This window comes from Ascaphus truei, chromosome 5 (assembly GCF_040206685.1).
Source record: "Ascaphus truei isolate aAscTru1 chromosome 5, aAscTru1.hap1, whole genome shotgun sequence".
In the NCBI taxonomy this organism is placed as follows: domain Eukaryota; kingdom Metazoa; phylum Chordata; class Amphibia; order Anura; family Ascaphidae; genus Ascaphus; species Ascaphus truei.
In genome coordinates this window covers 27427268-27450231 of record NC_134487.1, presented here as the reverse complement: position 1 = coordinate 27450231, position 22964 = coordinate 27427268, and the positions used below count along the sequence as shown (strand labels likewise).

At 46.0% G+C, this 22964-nt stretch overlaps 1 protein-coding gene and 1 long non-coding RNA gene across 3 annotated transcripts in view; one reads left to right on the top strand and one right to left on the bottom strand.

Moving 5' to 3' along the window:
- Positions 1 to 22964, top strand: part of GRM3 (glutamate metabotropic receptor 3) — a 379631-nt gene that overhangs the window by 60970 nt on the left and 295697 nt on the right. The gene's annotated exons all lie outside the window — the stretch shown is intronic.
- On the bottom strand, positions 65 to 9415 carry LOC142494896 (uncharacterized). 2 transcript variants are annotated; one of them, XR_012801603.1, is made up of 5 exons: positions 9368 to 9415; positions 8736 to 8937; positions 7493 to 7672; positions 2028 to 2163; positions 65 to 266 (listed from the first exon to the last, which is right to left on the bottom strand). It is a non-coding gene; the product is annotated as an uncharacterized LOC142494896 (long non-coding RNA). The 2 variants fall into 2 exon arrangements; XR_012801602.1 differs by having other exon boundaries at positions 7493 to 7618.

Genomic DNA, 22964 nt, shown 5'->3' with positions numbered 1-22964 from the left:
ACACATTCTTATTCCCCCACAATCCTTTGATAATAAAGGGAATAAATCCAGGCCTAGACCTGACACTTCCTCCTTGACCAGAGAAATGATTATAACCTGAGGTCATGGAAGTGAGCAATTCTTTATTTCAAATGGAGTCAGAGTGTATAAAAGGCTTAATAACTCTCTCCCAGTAGTTAATTGATCACCTGTACTGGCATCATCATATTCAGGATAACCTCCCAGATTACGTATACATTCTTAATGTGATCAGTTTCTTTTTAACCCTGTGGATGAAATGAGGATGAAATGCATTAGCCGCTATATGTCAGTGTAATTTTGATAATTATATCATTAGGACAGCCGGATTCCGAGTTCACAGATTTGTACATAACGTCACTAAAAGTTGAACATAAACAATTGTTCACTCTTACTAGCCTGTAACTAGCCATCAAATTACAGATCACCTACTGTACATAGTCTTCCACCTTACCTTTAAAGTAGGTTTTTACATAGGTTTGAAGCAAAGGGTCTCCAGAGCTGAACCCTATTAATTTCAGCTGCAGGGACCTCGTGCTTCCAGAGATACTTGCCTCCATAGGGGGTGCCAGTAGCCACTCTGCTCGGCTAGTAGGGTTCAAGTAATTGCAGTGTTTCAAAGGTCACGTGACTTGCGGGCCAATAGGAAGCCATGACATCATCAGTTACGGCGCCCTATTGACCCGCGTGATGCAGGAGGTTTAAACTTGGCCGACATACCAGCACCCTATACGGAGGTCTGTATCTCTGGAAACAGTGGGTCCCCGGATCTGAAATGAATGGGGTTCAGCTCCGGAGACCCTCTGCTTCAAACCTATTTTAAAAAAATAATAATTATAAAGAAATATGAATGGCAACTTTAAGGCTCTCCACTCATTCGCTTCTTCCTACATATCAGCATTGATTTCTCGTTATGCTCATCTTCTGCGCGCTACTCATAACTGTCTCATTTCAACTCTACTGCTCTCTCACCTTAATCCTTTTTTCCTCACTGCCCCTTACCTGTGGAACTCCCTCACACTCAGTATTAGCCAAGCACGTATCTCACAACCTTTTAGACAAACCTTAAAACTCACCACTTGTATGAAGCATTTCAATAGCATAGACCAGGGGTCCCAAATATATATCATTAGTTTCCAATAATAAAACCTGAGAGGTTCCTAACGTTCAAATATTAAAGTGCTGCTCTCATCTCCTTTTTAGGAGAAGGTGAGGAAAATAAAGAATAATAGTGGCATTGCATAGCTGCGTGGAAGAGCAAACACACGCTTAAAGCTATACCAACACTGGGGTAACCTGTCATGCTACCTGTACATTTGCAGGTAAGGTAGCCCAGGTGTGTGAGATTCCAGTTTACAACCATTGCTACATTCCGGAATCTTTAGCAACTGAAAAACAAATAACATTGTCTGTTGATATATGAAAATACAACGCTGTTGAAATAAATGTTTGCACATTTTTATCCACCATACAGTACAATTTGAAACATGTTTCACCTTCACACTCCAGAGCAGTCCTATTGATTCAGGTCGACAGAGACATTGCTTCTCCTGAAAAGGTTGGTGGCTCTATACATTTCTAACCAAGTCTCATTTGACAATATACTGTACTTTAGATTCTCAGTACAATGAAAACACTAACCCACTGACTATTACTTTTAATATTTCGTAATCATACTGTATGTAGCCAGGTCACCTGATGGCTACTATTCTGCCCCTGTACTAGCAGCAAGCCCTGGTACAATCCGGTTGCCAGTAGTTGATATGGGGTTTTCCCCCTCTGAGGAGCTGCAATTGAGTGACAGCGGGAGGCGGTGACATCTGGTCAGGGCATGACCAATCATGAGACAGACCTGGTGCCCTCCTCCTGGCTGTACTTAAGGGCAGTGCTGCCCCAAATTCGGGAGTGCCGCTACCTACCTGAGAGGGGCAGGTAACACAGCCAAGAGCCTTACTATTGAGCCTACTCCAGTCCCCTTCCTTCCGGGGGAGAGTGAGTGTGTACCATACCTCTGCCCCTGATAGAGGGTCAGTGAAGAGCTGGGACTGCTGCGGGTGCCCTTGGCCTGTAGTGAAGGTCCAGGGACCATCCTTCAGTGACTAGCTGACAGTTGCTGTATTGGGCAGAACCCTGCCGTGTACTGTGCTGCACAGAGAGAGACAATAAACCGTTCCTGTTATTATACCTCCGGCCTGGTGTGATCTTACTGGGGGGAGAGGTAATCGGTTCTACCGTGGGAGATCATCTTCAGTTCCCTGGAGCCTACGGCAGATGGAGGCGCTGCACTGCTAAAGATATGTAGGTAATGTACCCCAGAAACCTGATCCTGTGTCCCCATTATCATCGGCGGACGACTCAGCCCTCCTGTTTACCAGCAGGTATCATGCACATACATAGTAATGGCCAAATCTCCCACCGGGTGGGGGAAACACCGTTACACATATAAGGAGAAGGTATAATATGATTAGTGCACAGCATTGCACATTCAGATCAGAGAGTCTAACTGCAAAAAGTACAATGACAAATGTTATGGAATATACAATACATCGCACAATACCATAGCAGCGGGTTTTCGTTATAAAGCAGTCTTAGGAAATTGCAGTTGCAGCCCCTGCTGTCTATGCAAAAATGCTTTCAATATTCTTCACAAACATTAAATGACTGACCGATTTCAGAATGCAGTGTGTGACGAGGATGACAAGGGGACATGAAATGCAATTCCCTGCGAGAAGGGATTAACATAAAACCGACACCAGTAACCCTTTCAGGGGAAAAGGTTCATATTTACTAAGGGGTGCCGAGCCAGAAGGTGCATAACAGCTCATTAACTTCAATGGTTAATAAATGTTGCCCAAAATACTGTATCTGTACTGTAGATTTTTTCCCCCACCGGAACAGACGGAAGATGGTATCGAAGAAAATGGTGGGAACAGCACAAGAGTAGAGTGTGCCAACTCATTATCACAAAGCAGAAGGGTACTGAAGAGGTTAATGGGGCCATTTCCATGTCTATGACTACAACCCTAATAAACGCAGCGTAAACACTGCACAATATGCTTGAGATTTGAAGGGGTTTAAAGAAACAATGTGACACAAGCAGAACTGAAATCAGGCACAACCTGGTGGCTGTCAGAGATATTTGCCTAATTGGCAAAGCTAAACTAATTTTAACCTATTATAGTCAGAGAATCAATGGCCTTTTATTCCATATTTAAAGGTCAAATTGTCTCACGGTAATGCATTCAGCACTCTCACTCACCCTATAATTGATTATCTCTTGCCTCATTGCCTGATCAATTAAACATTTACATCATGATATTTCTTCCTTCACTGCTCATCGTCAAATATGTATCATTAAGAGAACACTCCATTTAATTAGAGGGCTGAAGCTCTGGATTGTGTGGGCAGCAATAGGCACCTCCCATAATCCCTTTAAAATCCTACTGCTCACTGTTTCAGCCTTTTTAAATGATTGCAACATCCCCTCTCCATTCTCCATTTATTTAAAGGGGCAGTTCCCGCCAATATGAGCTATATTTATTTCTAAAAATGTTTAACCAGGAAGTAATTCATTGAGAGTTACCTCTCGTTTCCAAGCATGTCCTGGGCACAGAGTTATAAAAAAATACATGCTTACATTAAAGAACAGGGGTTATACAGTCAAATCACGGACAGATAGAGTTGGAAAAATGGGTACAGGGAATAAAAAGCTTGTGAGTTTTAGATTGAAATAGAGCAGCTTTAACATCACTTTTACATCACCAGACATCAGCGAATGGCAGCAAACGCCTCACACCCTTTGGCTGCCTTTCGGCTGCGCCAAAGGCTGTGCGCCTTTGGGGCAACGCAGATGCACAGTGGGGTGGGTGGCTGAGGTGCAATGCAGCTGTGAACAAAAGCTCTTTGTGTCCTCATGGCTCTTTACCATTCCAGTGGGTGGGGTTGACGTTCCACAGAGAACAAGCAAATGTTAACCCTTAGCATGCTTAGCATCATTATATGAAAGTGAGTTCCATGTGATAACCTGTAAAGAAGATTGCCAACATTATTTTCAATTTCATTTAAAAAGACACAAAGCCTGCTGTTTAATCTCATTTGCGGCACTCCCTTGTGTTCCAGCCATGCCAACTACAAGAGATCTTACCAGGAATAAAATGCCTTCTTTTAATATTCTCAGCTATGGTTCTTTGAGGTCTATAAATGTCACAAAGTGAGAAGGGCATAGCAGGCATATTCATCGAGGTTAGGAATACAATACACTGCTCATAAAATCAGTGAGCAGGAAGAAAACTAGAGAGGTAAAAATAGGCATCATATTATACAGTATGGGGAACAAAGCTATGAAAAATAAACATGCAGGAGTTCCTTAACTTTCCCTTCAGATGGACCCTATTTTAGGCCAGACCCATTAAACCCCCCAGGCTAAATTTCCCTATTTCTATATAGATATACATAAATCTTTTCAACATGTCCTCTTCCTTGTCTCTAGGACACTTACACAAATATATACTTGTAACGGGTATTCCCTATGAATACAACCGCTACTACCTGCTGTGCAACCTGTGTGGCTCTCAGGAGCCTAAGCCTCCGCTTGGGGAACCTGGGGTACATGCATGTTATACATCTCTGGGTGCAACGCCTCCACCTGGGAGGGATCCCAACGGAGTGGGAGGAGACCCTCACAGGAAACAACCACACAAAGCGAGCAAATATAAAACAGGACTGGCTTTACTGCATAGCAAAACATATATTATCACACATCACATAACCATGACTCCTCTCTAGAGGAGCCACATGTGGCGTCACACAGGACGCTAACCACTATGCGCCACGGCGGACGCTAACCACTCTGCGCCACGGCGGACGCTAACCACTCTGCGCCACGGCGGACGCTACAACCTCTAGGCGTCACGGCGGACGCTAACCTCCCACAGAGTGACCCCACCCTGTGTCCAGTAACCCCCACCCAAATGTCTCGCACTCCCAAATGTTGTCCTCCACACCGCGTTGGGTGAATTCCAGCGCGGATAATATCACCTTAGTCCCAGGGTTGTAGGTGGTGTTCTGAGCCCAGAACCCACCTCGCAGGGCCGCACGGATTCAGCACTGAGTCCCTGACTAAGCAACCAATTAATGGGGCAGTGTCCCTATCTAGGGCCTGTCCCTAAGCTCCACAAACTACTAGGTGGCTCAGGACCTAACTGGGACCTTGGGGGCTGCTGGCCTAATGCAGAGGGTCACTGACCCCTGCATCCACCTCTTACCCCTAGCTGGTCCGGATCCTGACTGACTGCGTGCTGCCAAAACCCCGCGAAATGTATCCTTATTCCTGCAGGGCCATACCTCAGCCCTATTGGCTCCCTGGGGTCATGTGTCTCTGCCCCTATGCACCCTGGGGGCTGGCAGTCTCCTCTCGTGCATGCGCGAGCTATCTGGGGCATTCCCGCGCTGTCTGTGTCACTGCGCATGCGCAACAGACCTAGGCATGGCGGCGCCCTGCTCCTTCAGCCGCCGGGCCGGTGGCAACGCGATCGCGGCCTTAGCGACGGCCCGATCGCGTCCCCGGCAACCGGCCCGCTCGCCGCTCGCGTCCCTAGCTACCAGGGATTCCTCTCTACTCGCGCGCCGGCCCCCCCTCACTCCCTCGCACACAGCGTCTGGCCAAAAGGGAGGAGGGGGTCAGCCACGACAGGGGGGACCTGGCTACATCCTGTATTTGTGAATGAAGACATTGCCATCCATATGATTACCGAATGCAGATGCAGCCGATGTTATTACTCCAGCTAGAGTATTGCAGCGGGACGTACACAACGCCCCAGCGGGAGAAGCCACCGATGTTATGAATCAGCCGCGTGTGAGAAGTGGGCTGGACTACCGCACTGTTAAGCGCAATAACGTGATTTCAATACAGTACGTCTGTGTTTGTACAGTATACAATAGGTTATGATTAGTGAATGTGCATTTAGCCAGTGCAATGGAAAAGGAAAACATGACCCCGTGAGGATTCATCTCACAACCTTCAAATGAAAAAACGAGTGTGCTGCCTAAACCTGTCTACTGTAAAATATGAACCTAACTCTGTACTGAAGGGGCCTGAAGCTGAACAGTGTAATCCCCAGAGGTTTTCTATGTTAGTACTAATTGCAAATCTTAACAACACCATTGATGGTGAAAGGGGCGACACAGAATTGTAGGGCAGTATAATGCTTTGTCAGAGCCTCTAATACTGTATTACAGACGTCAACTATAGATCCATTACCACCACTGCATTATTGGGGTCATTCTGGCCAACTCTGGTTATGACGGAGACTCCCTCAAAATTAGCTGGCAAATGCGTAATTATTTACTTTCTCCTCAAAAAAAAAAGTCCCCTCGATCCAATACAGGTTTATGGAAGATGAAAAGAATCGTTTTCTGATGTCAGCAATAAAACACAATAATTAAAAAAAACTAAAAAAATTAAACCACAATGTCACAAAATGTATTGTTCTACAACAGCTTGTACAGTGCAAACTCTTTGCATTCTGGAATTTCATAAGCTTTGTTTTAGTCACTGAGATCATTTTATTGTTCAGCAATTATGATGCCTTTAATTAAATTATCAGACAAATAACCCGCAGATGTTCCATGCGAGTTCTTAAGATAATAAAGGTCGCTTCACCCCAAAGCATCTGAATAACGGACGTATTTTCTCTTGAAAGCATCAAAATCTACAGTATGCATCATTTTATAGCACTGTAATTCAGTAAGCAGTGTCATATTGTTTTCAGTGTACAAGTCAATGTTTTTTTTTTTTTTTAAAACAAATTATGGGCCGGATACATCAAACTTAGTTAAAGGGAAGTTAATATCGCACCCGGGGAAAAAAACAATTACGAGCGTTATTAACCCCTTAATAACCATAGCTGTTTGTAAAGCATCACCACTAGGTACTAAGGTGAGCAAGTGGGCTACGAAGGGGTTAATATGTACTGCAATGTGTTAAAAGTATAATTGTATCACCTATTTCATGCTGGTTTAGCTTATTTGGCCTATATATAGAATGGGGAGCACGTTAGCCATTATATACATAGGAAAGACGGGGCTATCGCCAGCCTGGACTAGGTGATACATTATTTGCGGCATTTCTGCAGTTCATCCCCTTCCAATAAATATCGGAACTTGATGTATGGCAGTTTTTACCTAAAAATTAGGTATTTTCTAGGATCTGATGCTTTTAACAGTTCCGATAAAAAGTGCTTTTTTTTGACAGTGTAATATTGAGGTATTGCACGATAAAAATTGGGCACTTTTTTTGGGCGCTTATACCGCATTTTTAGGTTAGGAGTGAAACCACATTTGATAACATTAAAGTAGCAATCCAGTCCAGAAGTGAAATTCATTTTTTTTACAGTGTTGGAACTCGGGGGGTTCCCCAGGAACTGAACTGCACCATTTATAGTTCCAGGGACACCCTGGCTTCCGAGATACTTACAGGTTTTAGTGCCGGTGCACTTCCTGGATTTTCAAATACAACACCCATTGTCATCCAATAGTAAATCACAATGTCATTTGTTGAGGCTTCCTATTGGCACGCAGTTTGGCGACCATTTTGAATCTCCTAGGATGGAGAGGAGAATTTGTAAGTGCCTCAGGAACTTTAAGGTCCCCGGAGCTGAAAATAGAACGGTTCAACCTTGATGAACTTCCTGGTCTAAATACTGTAAAAAATAATAATATAAAAAAGCAGCGGGAATTGCTGATTCAACTGTTTAATGCTCCAGAAGCCAGCAACATATTTAGAACGACAAAATCACAAGCTCCAAGTTTCCAAGGGGGTACAGCCTCTCAGACAAATTAATTATCACATAAAAGCTCATGAGAATAATCACAAGTTCTGTGCAAGTTGTGACAAATTTGTCATTGTTAGACAAAGAGGTGAGATTAAGCAGCTGTGAAGGAAAACCCTCAGTTTGGAAGCATGTTCTTGCTTTTACATGCAGTGAGCTGCGTTAAACCATAGCCACTGTATGGTTTAACGATAAATGTGTTTACCTTCTTCCTCTCCCTTTCCTCCTTCAGAGGAGTGATTGATGTACGAGGGTTTACAGAGTGCCAATGTTTTTTCATTTACAATCTGACATGTTTCATTTTTTTGTATTAAAATAGATTTGCTTTAAAAAGATGTACCTAGCTGTACCTTTAAAAAAAAACAAAAAAAAAAACGAGGCCCAAATAGTGATGTACCAGGATTATTCTCTTCTAAAAGCAGACCCTACATAGCTATATTTAATGACACTTCAACCTCTGCTTAAAAGACATAAGGGCTGATTTATACCAGCACTTGATCAATCTGCCCCAAAAGTTAGTTGAGGATATTCTGTCAAATGAGTATAGATTATTATAATTTTTTACACAGAGAGATCAGGAAGCAAAACAAAAGGTTATTGTTCCACAGCAACATGGTAAACTAATACCCACTCACTTCTGGAAGTGCCTACTTTGCATTGCTTAAAAAAGATTACCAACAAAGTATTAAGGACAGCATGTCCTTTATACCCTGCTAGTGACAAATACAGTAGATGAGTATTTCTTCTGAGGGAGTGACCTGGTACCGGGTAGATGTGAAGCTGAGTATAATATCTATTGGAAGGACACTGACATTATCATAGTTGCTCTAGTGTTATAAAAATCTGAACAAATGATGCACTTTTAATTGGAGCTTTGAAAGGTCTCACCTGTAACGATATCACTGGGCACTGCAGCTGATTTATTTTGGAGGGTAGGAATATATGTTGATTACAGGATAAATCATGTTGAGTCATGAATTTCAAGGATTCCATCTGCAGAATATTCCACATAGAGAGCCTTAGCGTTCACAGCTTTGTGTGCGCTTTCATCATCAAAGAAACAGAAATTAACATGCAGAAGGTATAGCGGCTGGGAAAAAGTAATGGATGGTGTAAAAATTGCTAAGTTATAGGACTACATCTAACCTACGCTGCAGATAAGTGTACTGTACACTTATAATATATCATTCACTTGTACTTATAAGTTATTGACACCATCCAGCTGTACTGTACTTACAGACAGTATGTTAAGCCATTGCAAAAGAGATAACTTCCACTGTTCTGGCCCAAGCACACCCTGATAGGTGAGTAGGGACAGGCAGGTTAACTCAATCCCATATGTCAAGCAAGGGAAACTTCTTACTTGCTGAAGTCTTTATTTGGGCAACAACATACAAATAAAAAGGGAGGGGGAGTACTGAGGGAACACTGGGACATGAGAGCAAAGGAGGGGAAGGGGGACTATGAGGGAAGTGGGCTAACTGCAAGATATAGGGATGGGTGAAAATCAGTAACTTCACCAGGATAGGAGAGATGACTGCTCAAGATGGCTGCTAGTACTAAAAGACAGCATGCTGGTCTGGGCTGATGGGAAATTAACTGGGACAATACCACCTGGCAAGGGGGGGGGGGAGCAGTCCATCCTGGTAAAAAGGCAAGGGGGTTGCCAAGGCAACTGGCTGAAGCCAAGAAACCCATAAGGGGTCTCAACATTGTTGCAACAGCTAGGCTGAAGAGTGCTGGCAGCCTGAAGACAGAGAAAAAACACAACCCTGTTCCAGGACATCCAGACTTTGCACATCTAGGAGCCCATTTAGTATAATTATTGTACAGAGCTGACAGGATGGCTGTGACTCATATAGGTTTCCCAAGCCTATTTCAACTTGGTGTTTAAACGGCGAACATTAGTGTAGCCCTCTTCCCCCCCCCCCCCTAAGTGAGATTGGGGTGTGTAGGTGTATCTGACTACTTCTCAGTGTGGTGCTATACCTGTTGGCTCACAGGAGGGCTGAGCTTCCGCCATGGGGAACCTGGGGCATTTATACTAGGGGTACTTACTTCCAACGATGCAGCGCCTCCACCTGCGATGGCTCCCACCATAGGGGGAGTGGTTCCTCGCAGGACAATCACAATAATCGATACTCACACAGATATATATATATATATATATATATATATATTAACTAGGGACTTTACTGAACATGAATGAAAACATATCATAACATCATAACCTGTGTCCCTCTCTAGAGGAGACACTTACTGCGTCGCGCAGGACGCTTCCCAACACTAGGTGACCCCACCCAGTGTCCCGAGAATCCCCACCCAATGTCCCGCACTCTAGTAGAGAACGTGGGTGACTGCGCAGTCACTAATTAATGTGTTAGGCCTGTTGGTGCACATATATATTGAATACCTTCCGAGCACTCCGATGCTCGGGCCTGCAACACTCTTCTAAAAGGGTCAGACGTGCGATGCATCCGTCTGATCCTATCCAGGTACTTCTCCAGGAACCCCAACGAGGGTCCCACCGCTTCACGGGAACACAACCGTCTCACGGTAACAGCAACCGAATCACGGGAACAGCAACCGCCGCTATCCCTGTCTATCCCTAACTAACCCTGACGTGACAGGAACCCTAACCTAGGGCCTGTCCCTGGTGTACCGCAACCTGGGGTGGCTTGGGGAAAACTCCTAGGGCCTGCGGGGTAATAACCTGCCCCACTCCCCTAACTCATCCCAGTCCTGACACTCACTGAACCCTAACCTAACACTAGCAGCTACGCACTGCAAACTTCGTAACGCGTACAGCAACTTGCTGCACACTAGCACTATGCCTTCTTGTCAGGCCTCACAGCCCTGCCAGCCGTGATCCTGACAAGACAGCACACACACACGCACTAAGGGCAGCGTCCCTGTCTTGGGCCGTCCCTCAGCACTTACCCACTAACCTGGTGGGGAGTTGAGGCCTTGCTTGGGATGTGGGGGACCTTACTCGATGCAGGAGCTGCACATGCTCTCTGCACCCTTCCTTCCCTCACAGCTCCCCAGCTCCAACTGACAAACGTGCTGCAGCCCAAACAATGTATCTCTTTGCCTGCCTGGCCTTCCTAAGCCCTATTGGCTCCCTGGTGTCACGTGGGGCATACAGAGGCTCATGGGATATGTAGTCCCAGCTCAGAGCCTTCCCTGGTAGGCTAGGGATTCGCGGGCTTTTCCTACCCTGCACTGCGCTTGCGCAAGCTTTCCCGGGCTGTCTCGACCTCGCGCGACTTTGCCCTGTTTCTGGGGCTCTTCCTGCGCCTCCGCGTCCCTGCGCATGCGCAACCCTCATCCCAATGGCGGCGCCCTGCTTCACCGGCCGCCGGGACCTTAGAGACGCGATTGCGGCCTTAGCAACGGCCCGATCGCGTCCCCGGCAACCGGCCGCAGGCAGGGGAAGCCGCGCTGCTCCCTGCTCCAGCCCCCACCCTTGGAAGCAGCCATCGGGTCTTTCGGCACCCGCGATCGAGCTGCTCAAGGGGGGGGGGGGGTCTCAAGAAGCTGCGGGAGCTCAAGGATATACTCTCCCCCTGGTGGAAAATCCAACGTCCCCGCTTGGGGAACGACAACACACGGCATAATAGTTATATAATCAAAATGCAGGGCGTAGAAAATACAACTTATCATGTGATCATTAAACATCCGATTACAATGCATTTCACACCATACTATACCCGAGGCTAGCTGAGACCATTTGTGGGGTGCCCCTAACTGATCATGTGGGGGTTCCTCACTTTTGCGTCCGTGAGCCTCTCTCTCTTGAAAAATCTCCTGTAGAGCACGCTCTGGGGTGATAGTCACTGGTTCTGTACTACTTCCTCCCCCTGGTGGAAGGAGTAGCACAATGTCTCTGAAGCAGGCCATTACCCGGTCACCCGCGGCAGGGATGCGGTAGACCAGGAGGCCAGGACCTTTTCCGCGGTCCACTACTTGACGAATGGCATGCTCCTTTTTGGGCTTAAAGGAGGCCAGTCTCCCTGGATCTTCCTTTACACAGTCCTTGTCCCTACGGACCTGCGAGGCTTCCACTGAGAAGCGAGCACTGGACAATGTCTCTGTTTCCCCTGGCAGGGGGTAAAGAGTAGACACCCTACCACTGCGGTGACTCACGGTGGCCAACAGGTCCTCTGGGATGCTGTCAGTTCCCACCTCGGCTGTCTTGGGACCTGCCCCCGGCACTTCTGGGGCAGTCCACTTACGCGCTTAAAACTCAGGAGCGTTGGATCCCAGTCCTGGGACCACTTGTGTCGGAGCGCACGGGCTCATACTCCGTTCAGAAGCCGCAACTCTGGCCTTCTTCACGGCCAGCTCCATCGGAGATTGTGGGGAGTTAGGGAGTTCCTTACCACTCCACTGGCTTGGGATGGATTCCCCCTGGGAGGACACCTCTGCCAGGACGCGATGCAGATGGGAGCCCTTCACCCGGGTGACCAGACTTAAGGAGCCATCGTGCTCCGCGGTCACCTGGAGGCTCACCCCCGACACCCCTGGGGCAGTCGACTCACCCTCATCGTCGTTTGGTACTGGTCCCCATTCTAGGACCGATGGTACCTCGGTAGTAGGTCGGACTGACCATTGTAGGGCGCACGGGCCCACAGCAGGGTCCGCAACATCGGGATACACCTCCTCTAGGGCACATGGGCCCACAGCAGGCTCTGCATCCGCCAAGATAGGGTGTTCATTGCTGTCACTAAAGTGGTCCGCCGGCAGGCGCATCGCCACAAGTGACTGGTCGCTGGATTCACTAGAAGAAGGTGGGGGTATATACACCTTACCCTGTGATTCCTCTGTATCATCGCTGGGGTGGTTCGCCGGTAGGCGCATCGCCACCGATGGGACTTCAACCTCGTCCCGCTCAGGAACCGGATCTGAAATGTTCACTCGGGCACACGGGCCCTCCACAACCGGTTGTTGGTAGCGGGAATCCCTAAGTAACTTCTCCCTGAAGACAGACTTAACTTCAGCACAACTCAGAGTGATATAGAGGTCAGGATCCTTCTCCTGTTTTGAGGCTATCACGATCGGATCCTCAGAATTTTCTATGAGAGGGGTAGATAGGTTAGCTGTACTGACCGGCTCATCGTCCTCTGCTGATTCTACGGGCTGGGGCATAATAGACTTCAATAACCGGGCACCGCAACAGTCACATTTAGGATCCCACGCCAATGCCTCCCTAGAACAGTCTGTCTCATCCACGTTTGGTTGAAAGTCACAGTGCTTGCTCCCCCTGGTGGAATCTGAAGGAGGAGCACTTTCTACAAGGGAGTGGTTCTGGCTCTGTGCTGAGTCACTCACAGTGCAGGGGCGGGGTTCAGGGTTTCGCGCCCAACCCGGACAATACTCTGCAACAATTTCTTGCACAGTCCTGGTGCTCTCCCGACTTGGTGGGAGCCGCCATCTTAGGTGTGACTCACTGCTAGAGAGAGACTCCATTTTAATCACAGTCTCTGCAATTACACTAGGGCTCTCTGTATAGATAGGGGGGTAGCCTTCTGGTTTTCCCGCCAATCCCGGACAGTTTTCTTCGACACAATTTAGTGCAGGCTTGCAGCCAGCAGCACGTGCGTTCTCCTGCTTTGGCGGGAGACGCCATTTTACTGGGTCTGCGTAGACTAGGGGGTACCCCTCAGACAGGCCCCCGGGCATACACAGGGTGGACGGTGCCTCTGCCAGGCATATATCTGCAGTGGGGATGGCCACAAAAAGTATCGTTTTCCATAGGGCCGTGGGATCGTGTTCTTCCTCTAAGAAACATGCGTGCGGCCACCCTGGAATTTTACGCATATAGTACTGAACCTCAACTGCGGGCATAGTTGCGGGAAGGCCTCCTACCGCCACCACCCGGCCAGGTTCCATACATTGCCTCAAAGCCCAGGCAAGGACCTCATGGCCGGACTTTCCAAACATGGTGACAAAAAAAAATGAGACTTGGACAATTTGAAAAAAAATGGAACAGGGCACCCCAGGTCTGTATCTCAGCAGCGCCTCCAAATTTAGCCCTCTTTCCCCCCCCCCTAAGTGAGATTGGGGTGTGTAGGTGTATCTGACTACTTCTCAGTGTGGTGCTATACCTGTTGGCTCACAGGAGGGCTGAGCTTCCGCCATGGGGAACCTGGGGCATTTATACTAGGGGTACTTACTTCCAACGATGCAGCGCCTCCACCTGCGATGGCTCCCACCATAGGGGGAGTGGTTCCTCGCAGGACAATCACAATAATCGATACTCACACAGATATATATATATATTAACTAGGGACTTTACTGAACATGAATGAAAACATATCATAACATCATAACCTGTGTCCCTCTCTAGAGGAGACACTTACTGCGTCGCGCAGGACGCTTCCCAACACTAGGTGATCCCACCCAGTGTCCCGAGAATCCCCACCCAATGTCCCGCACTCTAGTAGAGAATGTGGGTGACTGCGCAGTCACTAATTAATGTGTTAGGCCTGTTGGTGCCTATTGAATACCTTCCGAGCACTCCGATGCTCGGGCCTGCAACACTCTTCTAAAAGGGTCAGACGTGCGATGCATCCGTCTGATCCTATCCAGGTACTTCTCCAGGAACCCCAACGAGGGTCCCACCGCTTCACGGGAACACAACCGTCTCACGGTAACAGCAACCGAATCACGGGAACAGCAACCGCCGCTATCCCTGTCTATCCCTAACTAACCCTGACGTGACAGGAACCCTAACCTAGGGCCTGTCCCTGGTGTACCGCAACCTGGGGAGCTTGGGGAAAACTCCTAGGGCCTACGGGGTAATAACCTGCCCCACTCCCCTAACTCATCCCAGTCCTGACACTCACTGAACCCTAACCTAACACTAGCAGCTACGCACTGCAAACTTCGTAACGCGTACAGCAACTTGCTGCACACTAGCACTATGCCTTCTTGTCAGGCCTCACAGCCCTGCCAGCCGTGATCCTGACAAGACAGCACACACACACGCACTAAGGGCAGCGTCCCTGTCTTGGGCCGTCCCTCAGCACTTACCCACTAACCTGGTGGGGAGTTGAGGCCTTGCTTGGGATGTGGGGGACCTTACTCGATGCAGGAGCTGCACATGCTCTCTGCACCCTTCCTTCCCTCACAGCTTCCCAGCTCCAACTGACAAACGTGCTGCAGCCCAAACAATGTATCTTTTTGCCTGCCTGGCCTTCCTAAGCCCTATTGGCTCCCTGGTGTCACGTGGGGCATACAGAGGCTCATGGGATATGTAGTCCCAGCTCAGAGCCTTCCCTGGTAGGCTAGGGATTCGCGGGCTTTTCCTACCCTGCACTGCGCTTGCGCAAGCTTTCCCGGGCTGTCTCGACCTCGCGCGACTTTGCCCTGTTTCTGGGGCTCTTCCTGCGCCTCCGCGTCCCTGCGCATGCGCAACCCTCATCCCAATGGCGGCGCCCTGCTTCACCGGCCGCCGGGACCTTAGAGACGCGATCGCAGCCTTAGCAATGGCCCGATCACGTCCCCGGCAACCGGCCGCAGGCAGGGGAAGCCGCGCTGCTCCCTGCTCCAGCCTCCACCCTTGGAAGCAGCCATCGGGTCTTTCGGCACCCGCAATCGAGCTGCTCAAGGGGGGGGGGGGTCTCAAGAAGCTGCGGGAGCTCAAGGCTACATTAGGATTGTGGACATGGAAATTTGTATAGGAATTTTTTTAAAACACTTGAACAGGCTGTATTGCACATCACATACATGTCATGGGCAGGATCGGCCAGTTCGATCAAAATGGAAATGGAGCCCTCGCCATGTACTTTTCTGGCATCCGGGTGGCAGTTGCATCATGGGATCACTCCTGGAGAGATCACATGACCCAGGAGTGCTGGAACTCTGTTCCAGAGCTTTCGGTATATACTGTAGCCAGTATCAATACTGATATCTACAGTAGAACTCAAGGCGGGAAGATGTAGAAGTGTAAATAAAGTTGGATTTAGGCTAAGGGTCAGAAGCCATGAGAACATTGAGAGCAACCAGAGCCCCAGAAGACCAGACCAGGAGTGTAGTCAGAATGAGACAGGATCCAGCAGGCATGACAAACTGTCCCGCATTTGCTAAGCTCTACTTACTATAGGTGATTTATTGTACAAGCTGCAAGGTTGCTTTATGAATCTTCATTGAAAAAATAAATGAACAACTAAATAACATTCCTGATCTCTGCCTTCTTCATTTCAGTATAAACCGTGAAACCATGACAGGAACTGGGACCATGGGGAGCTTCTCTGTGGGGTTTCAGTATTAGCAATGGAGCAGAGATGACAAAATTATGCCAAGGGTGGGGCGGCCTCAGGCAGTGGGCAGTGTTCCAAGTGCAGTCCGGCACTAAGCTTAGGTGGAGAAGACTGTGCCCTCTACGGCCCTTCACTGAGCCAACATCTCTGTGGAAGCAACACAAGTAAACATGAACTGTTTACAAACATATTGCACAATATACAATACAGTACTGTATATTACATAGAATACTGGAACTTTACCTTTTGGGGATCTACCTTCAATTTCATTCAGAAAACAGGTTTTTTTTGTGCATCAAAGAGACAGTGCTCTGTTTGCACCTCTCTAGTGTTTCGTCTGCTCACTGTTTTTTGAAAATAGGTACTTTATTCATAAAATAAATTGTCTGAAATCTAAATTAATATGGCTGCTACTCCCCTTTCAGGCCAAGTACTAGATTATCAGACAGATTTAATGATACTGTACAATATTGTAAAAATTAAATAAATGGTTGGACCAGATTCACTAAACGATGCTATGCTGATGTTGAAGTCAGTGCGGCTTTCCGTGCGATAGAATGGGAAAAGGGAATTACTGCTACAGTATATTTGGTTTACTTTTTTCCTTCCAGTTTTCCTGTATATAGGGGATCTCAAAAGGAGTCATTGCTCCGGTTAAGTTCAAAATAAATCAAATTGATTTATTTAGTGAAATAATGGGTAAAAACACTTACCAAAATGGCCTTCCAGTTTTGGCGTCTCTCACCTGACTTTTGCGAGGGCTATGCTAGTAGGACATTTTTGTAAGTCTGTTTTTAATCAATTTTTAACTAAATTGACCAATTTGTTTTATATTGAATTTAACCAGTGCACTGATTTCTTTTGAGAGCCTCTAAATACAGGAATACGGAAAGGAAAGAGTAAACCAGTCTTTGAAACACTTCCCCACTGAATCTGGCAAACAACATGCATGAAGTAAGCAGCGGAAGAGGAGCGGATATCAATATGCATCAGGCTGATAGCGATTACAAGTGGGTGAGTGATTTAAACTCAGAAAAGTACCCACGCTAGGAAAAAATATATAAATATATGCAGTATATATAATGAAATGAAGAACATGCACTGTGTTTTGAAATAATTTAAAACCAGAGACAGAACATAAAACACAGACAAAGCTCAGTTTTTAGCACATCCAGTGAGACTCATACACGGTACAGTGCCTAAATATATACGTATAAATATCTAATAAGTAAAATGGTCTTTTAGTTTGACATTTTTGGCCAAAATTGTTGTAAGCCCCTGAGCCAACGCCAAGGCAGACCACATATCAGGGGTCCCTAACGCTAATATAAATTCTTAATAACCTGTGTAATAACAGGAAGAATGATTTATAGTAAATCTGTCAATATTAGTTGCAAAGTTCTGAGTCTGACTGAAGCTTTTATTAACCTGTACATTACCAGGAAAAGCACTCTGTATTAGAGATGTCACAGCCAAACTGCAAGCAGGCAAGTTCCCCTGAGTGGAAGATGCTATGGAGTGAGCCCATAACCATTTAAATGTGGGAGGGGGTGAGCTTAAATTAGGAAGGAGGTTGCCACCCTCCAATCAGCCATGACTAGCTGGACAAGAATTGTAAAACATACTGGACACCTAACAAGCTCCTATTGAACCCCCAAAATGACCGTTTGGCGTTGGCTCAGGGGCTTACAACAATTTTGGCCAAAAATGTCAAACTAAAAGACCATTTTACTTATTAGATATTTATACGTATATATTTAGGCACTGTACCGTGTATGAGTCTCACTGGATGTGCTAAAAACTGAGCTTTGTCTGTGTTTTATGTTCTGTCTCTGGTTTTAAAATATATATTGCCATGCTCAGTAGCACTCCTCTGTGACACTCATATGCTTATATATATGTTGTGGTCATTTTGGGGGTTCAATAGGAGCTTGTTAGGTGTCCAGTATGTGTTTTGAAATAAGGAAGATCATATTTTGAAAGCTGTGTCCAACCATATATTTAGATCCAAATGTTTCTCACAAATATATGCATTTATATACTGCACGGGTGATGGCGATACTTTAACTTTCAACATACTGTACTGGTGACTCTTCCCTGCTCCCTTTTTTGTACAATATATTTTAATAAAAAACTAAAGCCTACCCTACCATATTTTTTCTAAATAAATAATACATACTGTAGATAATAGGAAAAATAAACAAACATAATATCATAATATGAAATAAAATGTTAAAAAAGAAAAAAGTGCATGAGAACAAGAACATCAGTGCACGCAACCAACTATCTACACCACAGTGCAAACAAAATGTAAAGATAAGGATAAAAACCTTCATGGTGAAACTGCGCAACCACTGCGTATTGGTAACACGCTTTCTACAGTATACACTGTATTGTTGCCAGATGTTTGGTTACCCAACAATGACCAACAAAAATAACAGCAATACAAGCCAAAAAAAGAATGCAGATGTACAAGAGGGGATTCTCAACATTGAGGATACAGAAGTGGTGGCCGCGGTAACTGGGTAACCAGGTAACACTCCTTTGCATTTGAAATTATGCAACAGGGAGGCAAAGATTTGCAAGATGGTCAGCAGGGCCAGAACACTAAATGTGGACGGTACATACTGTTGACCCTGTTACAAGCTCTCTCTAATATGCCCTTTTGCTCTACTCACAGGGAAGGCATGCGGCTGGTGGATAATATCTGTAGGGAAAATGACTAGTGCACGGCTATAGAATTACCGTAAAGAAAATTTTGAGAATACAATATTCTAAAGAATACAATCTCCCTTACACTTTGAAACTAACATTACAAAATAGAGTCTGGGGGGGGGAAATGGATTATAGTAGAATTAGATATTTATAGTTCAGGTGGCTGTACCTTACTGTACGTTTCAAAAAACCTTCCAGCCTGTCCTTGCTTCTTCCAAGATTATGATCCCAAACATAGTGCATTCAGGGTCTTGTGCTCTGCTGCCTTTTCAAAAGATCATGGAATTAATTTGTTCAGAACACTTCTTGAGTAAGTGTTTAACATTTACACCCAAAAAGCTCTCAATTATTTCAGTGTTGTTTATCTGTTCTTTCAGTGTATTGATATTTAAAAAGCCACACTTTACAGTAGTACTAATGCTACATTTAATGCAATGTTCTGGTTAATAGTACAGCATTATGATTCACAGGGTACGTTGATTTATCATGGAAACCTAGAAAATTATTTTTCTCTCTCCTGCATTTAGATCCCCTGATTTGAACCCATAGAATTGTCTGGCTTTATTTAAAGCATCACCTGCACAAATTTATTAGACCTGCAAAAAAGAAAGGACTTGTGACTACAATAAACAAGTACAGGGAAGAATGTATCTACGTAGAAAATTGCAATTATTACTTTAACTATCTCAGAAAGGTGTATATAATACCGAATAAGTAACCTGCACTCATATGAGAAAAATATGACAAGTCATGATAATAGATCAATATATTTTACTGTTCATAAGTAGAAAAAATGCATACAATTTTTCTTACATGAGTGCAGGTGACATATATTACAAACTGTATTTATATTGAAGATTTACAGGGCTCCTCCTTGTTACCCGCACCTAATCAGCATAGAACATATATATTTTAGTTACTGGTGGTGCTGGCTGTCCTTCTTTAATTGTATCTAAGAAATATGCTACCAGTTATTATAGAAAGATATGGCATGGCTACAGGGATGTCAATATTGTAAGGCGGCCTGCAGTTGTTGGTTTCTGTTGCAGCCTAATATATTGTGCTTCAAAGTATGTTAATATACTCTGATCAACAACTAATAGAAGTGTTACAAGCTCTGAAATTTTGATTTAAAGTTTTTTTTATATTAGGAGGAATACACAGACAAAGGACAATTCACCCCAATACACCGCCACCGCCTGGGGTCTGGCTGGGGAAGGACAATTACAGTAGGCTTTAAACAACTAGGTTCAGAGGCAAAGTCGTTAAGCAAACAAGCTAATTTTAAAAACTCAAAACAATGTCGGAGTTATACACAATTATCAAGTAATTGATATGAGAAATAATAATGAAAATATATGCAACAAGTTCAAGTAATATCGTTTTTTAGAGTCACATTTACAATTTGATGAGACACTCCTGTACCGGTACATTACATTTGTGAGTAAAACCCATCAAAATAAGATTACTTCACATCACAGAATTAATGTGGCTGTTCAGAGATTTGTACAGATATTTATAAAGTGTGGTTCACCTTTAGTAATGTACATTTATATAAGACTCTAAGTAACAGCTACTATACTGTATGAGAGTTAGCTGTCTCAGAAAGAGCAATTAGGCCTCTAATCATAGCTTTAAACAAGCAGGTTCAGGTCCGATGCAAAGTGCTTAACCCAATAAGAGCTCTTCCACAGCCACTTTATCACACTTACTTGAAGCACATTGGAGCAAAGGTTTTTTTTAATATTGTTTTGTTACACTTTTTTTTAAAAAATACAGTGAAAACATACTACCGTACATTGAAGTATTTCATAAAAAGAAAACCGTGACTCTGGGATAGAAACATGAAATGCTCTTTTGCAGAACTACAACTATGGTTGCTATCATGAGAGGCAAGAATAATAATAGTGCAAAGGTAACTACAGAACTTGAGTGAGCTGAACAGCAAAGCACAAGTGAATAAAAGTACAAAAAGTATAATCAAACTTAACAAAACCAGAAGTCCTGCCCAGAACATTTCCTCCTTTTCCCCTGGCATGAACAACAGCGGAGACACCACAGGATACTGTGTCTTGCCGCAGGTGTGATGTAACAGTATACCCCGGGACTGGGAAAAGTAAGCGTGGCTACATCTGTATGATGGTTAAAATAGGGACAAATACCATTTATCATTGTAACGCTCGGCATGCCCACAAGCCAGACGAGACCCTGGGACTGAGGTGGAAAGGGATAATACCACACACCTAACAGTAAACGGGGGCACGGCCGGAGTGTGGAAGTAGCGTAGATGGTCCGGGTAACAACAATAGTAAGAGTACCGTACTTGCCAACTCCAGCGGTGGTAGGTATAGTCCGTAAGCCAATGGTCATGGAATGGAGAGAGCAGCGTAGTTGAGTGTCCGTAAGCCTGGGTCGTGGAGTGGAGAGAGCAGTGAAGTAGATTGTCCGTAAGCCGTGTCCAAGGGATATAGAAGTCTGCCAGGTAAAGAGTCCAACGCCAAGTCCAAGGGTACCAGAGAGCAGCAAAAACGAAGTCCAAAGCCAAAGGTCAATATCCAGGGAGGTCAGCAGAATATCCAGGGACAGGAACAGGGACAGAAAGACAAAAGGGGCCAGGCAACAGCAGACAGCACCAAGGTACAGAAGCTATGCAGAGCAAGGAGGTAATGGTGAGGGGAGACTAAATAGGGGTTGGGACCTATCAAAGGAAGGGGAGGAACGGAGGATTGGTCTGAGGAAAGACCTGATAGGAGGGAAGTGTTTGGGAAGCTGGGGCCTATCGAAGCAAGGGGAGGAATGGAGGAGCGGCCCGGGGGAGGACCTGATAGGGGGAAGGTGTCTGGGTAGCTAGGGCCTGTCACAGCAAGGGGAGGAGCGGAGGAGCGGCCCGGGGAAGAGCCTGATGGGAGAGTAGGGCCTGGGGGGGTGGACCTGATGGGGAAGAGGCAGGGAAGCGCGTGGAGTGTGCGCCGCATCATTGGGGCGGAGTCAGGCGCCCGGCGCTGGTAAATGGCAGCCTGGGTCTGCGCGTACCCGTAGGGGTGACGCGCGCGACACAGAAGTGTGGGGGCAGCGGGAGAAGGAGCCGCAAGGAGCGAGGTATGCTGCCGGGGAGCCTGGGCGGCATGTAAAAGAGGTAAAGAGGCGCTGGCAGCGGGTATGCCTGCAGCGCAGATTCCTTACAGTACCCCCCCCCCCTCGAGGGTTGGACTCCGGACAAACCATCCAAGGTTTGAGGGGAAATTTTTGGTGGAATCGTTTGAGCAGAGATGGAGCGTGAAGATCCGTATGTGAGACACAAGAACGGTCCTGAGGTCCGTATCCCTTCCAGTGAACCAGAAATTGGCGTTTTCCCCTGGAGATGCGAGAGTCAATGATGGACTGGATCTCGAAGCGAAGGATGAGCGAATCGTTTGCCTTGGATAAAGGGTTTCAACAGTGAGACATGGAACACAGGAGAAATCTTCATAGAGGGCGGCAGGCGAAGCTGATAGGCCACAGGATTAATTTGTCTCAGAATAGAGAAAGGACCCAGGAACCTGGGAGACAATTTAGGGGTTGGGGCCTTCAGTTTCATATTTTTAGAAGAAAGCCAGACCTTATCTCCAGGTACGAACTTATGGGACTCCCGACGAAGCCTATCTGCTTGTCTCTTATGTCTTAGCACAGATTCTTGTAAAACTGTTTGAATCCTCCTCCAAGACCCCTGTAGGGTGGATACCCTATCATCAGCTGCAGGAACTCAGGACCTAGGAGAATGCATGGGAAGACGGGTAGGATGAAATCCGTAGTTTACAAAAAACGGTGATTCTTGAGTTGACTCGTTTTTTAGAGAGTTAATCGCAAATTCTGCCCAAGGGAGCAACTCAGCCCAATTATCCTGAGAATCAGAAGAAAAACAACGCAAATACTGTTCAAGGGACTGGTTCATGCATTCAGTTTGCCCATTCATTTGGGGGTGGTAGCCTGAGGAAACCAGAAGGGTAATGCCCAACCTCTGGGAAAATGCACGCCAGAATTTAGAAACAAATTGAGTACCCCGATCCGGGACACTGGACCACGGGACACCATGAATACGGAAAATCTCCTTTACAAAGATATCCGCCAAAGTACTGGAATTGGGTAGACCCTTGAG